Source organism: Triturus cristatus, chromosome 2_2 (genome assembly GCF_964204655.1).
Source record: "Triturus cristatus chromosome 2_2, aTriCri1.1, whole genome shotgun sequence".
Classification (NCBI taxonomy): Eukaryota; Metazoa; Chordata; class Amphibia; order Caudata; family Salamandridae; genus Triturus; species Triturus cristatus.
The window spans coordinates 997790344-997795551 of NC_140582.1; the positions used below are offsets into that span (position 1 = coordinate 997790344).

The 5208-nt window shown below is 42.5% G+C and overlaps 1 long non-coding RNA gene across 1 annotated transcript; it reads right to left on the bottom strand.

Moving 5' to 3' along the window:
- Positions 1 to 1729: 1729 nt before the first annotated feature.
- Positions 1730 to 4961, bottom strand: LOC146863052 (uncharacterized). Its single transcript, XR_014978549.1, has 4 exons — positions 4925 to 4961; positions 4781 to 4807; positions 4638 to 4664; positions 1730 to 4293 (listed from the first exon to the last, which is right to left on the bottom strand). It is a non-coding gene; the product is annotated as an uncharacterized LOC146863052 (long non-coding RNA).
- Between the last annotated feature and the right edge of the window lie 247 nt (positions 4962 to 5208).

Consider the following 5208-nt stretch of genomic DNA (forward strand, 5'->3'; position numbering starts at 1 on the left):
CCATTCATGCACCAAAGTGCAGCATAATGGACTCTCTGAATGTGGAACAAAAAGTTAAGAATACTATGTAAATCTGTGCCATATTCATTTTCTCTAATCCCAATGACAAACTTACCCTCAGTGACACTAAAGTCCGACTACGCCAAAAATAAAAACAAGCATTGGCATAGTCAATAGGTCTCGCTTTTGGGACCTTATAAGTATTTAGTTATGCAGCACAATATCCTTGGTGCAACAACATCAACTGTTGCATGACGAAACACTTATAAGGTCCCAAAGGTGAGACCTATTAGCTATACGGATTCTGCTGTTCACTCCATGGCAGCTCTGCTACATAAGGATCAGCTTTATTGATGAAGGTCACGAACTTTGCCCTTTCTGTCAGTGAAGTACCACTTATTTTTGAGAGTTGAGAAAATACGGGCCGATCTTAGGCACAAGGAGAGCCATAGGGTCTGCAGACACAGTGCCATCGGGGCGTTCAGATGGCTTGGACTGTTGTGTCATTTTTCCTTAAAGTGTTATTTTTGTAGGCAAAAGAAATCCCTTAACGCAGGGCTCTGTTTTGTGCCCTGGCACAGGCGGTCCGTGCTGTGACCGCAGGAACATCGATGTACACTGCTCACTTCTCACTAGTGGAGCAGCTACTGCATGACGTCATGCTAGGTAAGCGTTGTAGGGAAGGGAAATCCTTTAAAGAGAGTAATTTTCTCTCTGGATTTCCTTTCTCTTTTTGAAACTCAGGAGCAGCAATATTGTCGTGGTGTCACCAGGGCTTTAAGTGGAAGCGTTTTCAACATTATATACAAGCAATAGTTGCTGCTAATTTATCTTATGCAACTAACAAACATTGACAAAGGCAATAGTCCTGACTTGTTGTAGGTATGATGTTACTTGTTGTATCATATCTGGATGCAATGACCGAAACAGCAAAATACAAGTCTGGCAGCACACTATGCTAAGCACAGGTTTTTTATTTTAAGTGTTTTTAAGCCACGCCCTTAATTACATTGGCCAGGCCCCTTTGAGAGACCCTCCAGTTTTTTCATCCCCCTTAAAACCCTGACGGTATTTCAAGTCAAATGTGCATGTTCACCGTCCCTCTCCCCCAAACCAGGACATTTATTAGTTTTAATTAAAACTGCCAGGACAGACCACGAAAAACCAGTACTGTCCGTGGAAATCCAGGACTTCTACTCACCCAATTCTGGCGACAACTTTACGGAAGGCGTAGCGGAGTCCTCACTCTACAATTACAGTTACCTACTGCCAGGACCACTCTTCCTTCCTCGACCAAGCAAGCAATCTTTTATGTGCGATCCCTTGCAGCTAGTGAAAACGTCTTCTCAAAAAATGTTTCTCCGCACACTACCCTGTCTGCCATTCCCTCGGGCCCCCTTCAGCTGGCTTGACCCCTGTCTCTACCCCATGCCTGAGCACACGTCCTTTCTGCTGTTCCCAGCCTCTCAACCTTCCACATTCTACACCTACTGTAAAGCACTCGCGATCCTTACTCTATGATACTTTATCAGAAACTGAATGGCCGGTGGCTTGAGACGGCCCTTTTACGCCATTAAGAAAACTTAAGGGGTAGTGTTACAGTTGAAAGAAAGATACGTAGTCCAGAATGTAACTCAAGATCACTGCTTTATTCTTCAGATCAGATCCAAGCTATGCCTCATACTATGCCCCACCAGGAGCAGCCTCCTTGCCGCTCAGCCCTTCCACACCAACTGACTCCTTCTTCCACACAAGCATTCTCAACATTCTAAAGACATCACATAGACTGAGCAGCAAGGCAAAGGGCAAAAATAGAGAAGATGCATTAATCACTTGCTAGATTATAACACATCCCCCCTCATCAAAATTGTAAAAATACAAGCATGCAAGATTATAATACACACATGCAATATGACTAACAATAAATAAATGTGCGGAGGTGGACATACACACATACGAAAAGTCAAGAGCTTCAAGAATAACATCAAGCTTCAAGAATAACATCAATCTTCAAGAACATCGTCAAACACCACAGCCTCATCCCATCTAGAAAAGACGAGAGAAACACAAAAGTGTTGTATTCTTCAAAGTGGACGCCTAAACTCCAAGGCGTAACACTCTAAGGGTAAGTTTACAACCCCAAAACACAGGGTACTATGTAAACCCCAACCAAAAACAACGATAAATCCAGAGAAGCTTCGGAGTCTTCTCATATTCCCAAACAGTGAGAAAACATATTTTCTCATAACAACCACAGGGGGTAAAGACACACATTGCCTACAGGGTGACGAACCTCTGTCAACCCACAACCAAGGATGGCGGCAGGACTAGGGACAAACCCTCTACTGCAAACGCTTGCAGGACTAGGGAAACTACAAAACAGCGGCATGACTAGGGCAAACCATTCTACTGCAGACGCTTGCAGGTCACATTGCTTACAGGATGGCGAACCTATGTCAACCCACAACCAAGAGCAGCGACAGGACTAGGGACAAAACTAGTGATACAGCACCACCATATCCAACATTCACTTATCAGTGTAATCACATTGAACACGTTCAACACAACAGAGAACAGTGCAATGGGAAGCAAACAAAGCAATAAACTTAATAACAGTGTACATAAGTATGGTATTATGCATTATGTCAAAAACATAGATGTCACATCCGAGAAGTTAGCAAAACAGTCGAATGACCGGTGAGTGACTGCTCACCCGAGACCACCATCCAAACAGCATCGAAAAGAACGCTCATATCCAATGACCACGTTGCTCATTTTTCATAAGAGTTCACTTCTTCACTTCATTACTTTCTCACGTAGAGCAGCATTATTAATCTGATGTCACCGCACTATTCCGTTTCCAGCCATGGTTAGCAACGTGAGAAGTGTAGACCCGCCAATTGTAAAATGGCGGCACGCTGCGTGAAGAGTGCCGGATGGCTCCTCTCATGTCCTCACTGCAGAGCGTCTTTTAGCAGCTCTGGACAGAGACATCATTGACATCACAGTCAGGCACGCGATGGTGGTCTCTCCAAGAACAGAAAGGTGGCCTGCACTCGCACCCAAGCTCGCTCCACAGGTAACTGCCATAGGCAATTCAAATGATGCGGTGGGAGCGAAGTTAGAGCAATTAAGGCAGTTTAATTTCCCTTTTTTTTCCCACACACTTACTCGGAAATTAATTACCATCAGAAGGGCAGCTCATTACAACAGTTGGGACTGGAATGCTTTTCCAGACAGATATGTTGCCACATTAATTGCATAACCATGACACAATTACTCCGGGGCCCAAGCTTTGCCCCTGATCACTGAATCTAATGGTCCGGTCACCACACACTGGGATAGTTTAAGTAAAGATGAACCGTTAACACCGGGGCTCGACATATGCCCCCGAATACTGAATGTCCTCGAGATAAGCCCAAACACTGTTAAGCAACACTGCAGTCAAGGTTCACAATATTCATGCGTGGCTGGGTGCACAACACACGCTGCCGATTCACTGCCCATGTAGAGTTCAATCAAAGATTTACAATCTGGGCCAATGCAGGGACAACGCAGCAGAAGCTGGCAGTCACTCTTCCAAGTCAGCAGGCAGGCAAACAGAAACTGGCACACTTGAGTTGTGGGCGACCGATGACAGGGTCACTGGTGGGGCATTAGGGGTGCCAGGTTTCTTCAAATTCACGTGTTGTAATTTCACTTACTTGAAGTTCCTTTAGTTTTAAAAGTCCATTCTCCATAGAAGTAGCACGCAGGTTCTTTAAAATCGTCGCCAGTGTTACAGTTGAAAGAATGATATGTAGTCCAGGGATATAATTCAAGATCACTGCTTTATTCTTCAGATCAGATACAAGTTATGCCTCATACTATGCCCCGTATAATTTTTATAGAGTAGGGGGTGCACTCCTAGAGTTTGTCTATTTTTCCCTTATTTTAATATGGTGCTGCAGCAAGCAAAAGCTGTCAACTGTTGCTTAAGGTAATGCCAAGTTAATAACAAGTGTGGAAACCTGTATTTGCTGCGCACAATTCACATGGTGTGTAGACACCACTATGTATACTTACATTCACAAGTTCTTGATTTATTAGCTGTTTGCAATTCAATTTCAATTCAAAAATGCATATGCTTTTATGCGTTTATACATGACATTATTCAAACAAAATCTTTGCGGTATACATTTTTCTCATAAACTTAAGATTTAACACTGCTTGTACATATACAAAATTATACATTGATGGATGCTCATGCCCAATGCATTTCAGAACATGATAGTTCCTTCCTCAGGGGCAATTCTGAAATGAAAATAAAGTAATTTACTTTAAATGTCTGTCCATATGAAAGCTCGAAATACACTGTTTATAATGACTTTAAAATGTTTAAATCTACATGACGAGTGTGGTTAATGTAGTACATGTTTAAATAATGTTTCCCAAATGTAGTAATGTGAAATCTCTGTATGTGGTAAAAATTCCTCCCTTCAGTGGGCAGTCCTAACTTTCATAGACCAGCACTCCTAATGAAAAATAAACTGAAAAGACCAAATATCACTGCTGGTGTGACAAACACCTAATTGTGCTCAAACATGAACTTACAAACCACTGTTGTTTGAAAATGCGCTATGGTTACTAGCTCTTACCTCTCAAAGGTTTATCGTACTTAAAATCTGAAACACAAACCACCAAAGATAAGGCGTCAGAATCTGCCAAAAGTAAGGGGTGAGAATCTACCAATTGTGCTAATGGACAATCCGCCCGCACTCATACTAGTCAAAGTTCTTACTTCTTAAGCACCCATTTTAACGTATATCTACAAAAAAGAAGAACAAAATGGCCAATTAGATTACCCCTCTGGCACTGTAAGCTACGTAAACAAATGCATCTCGTTGAAGAAAATAGAACGATCGTAGCCGGTGATGCTCCGTACCTGAGAACGTAATGATGACGTTCAGGAAACAGCTTCCTCAATGCTCGTGAGGATTCCCCCCAGGACTCGCGATTTTAACCACGCAAACTCAACTCTAGTCATTGACAACAACGACGGACTGACGCAAAACGTACGGTTCTAAAACACTAGTCCTTAGGCGCCATCATAGAAAGTACCCGACATTACGATATCCATTCAAGTGTAACGAGAAAATAATAAGAAAATAAACGAGAAACCAACCTATAAATAATTACTCAAAAACCATGTGAATTTACATGCGTGTT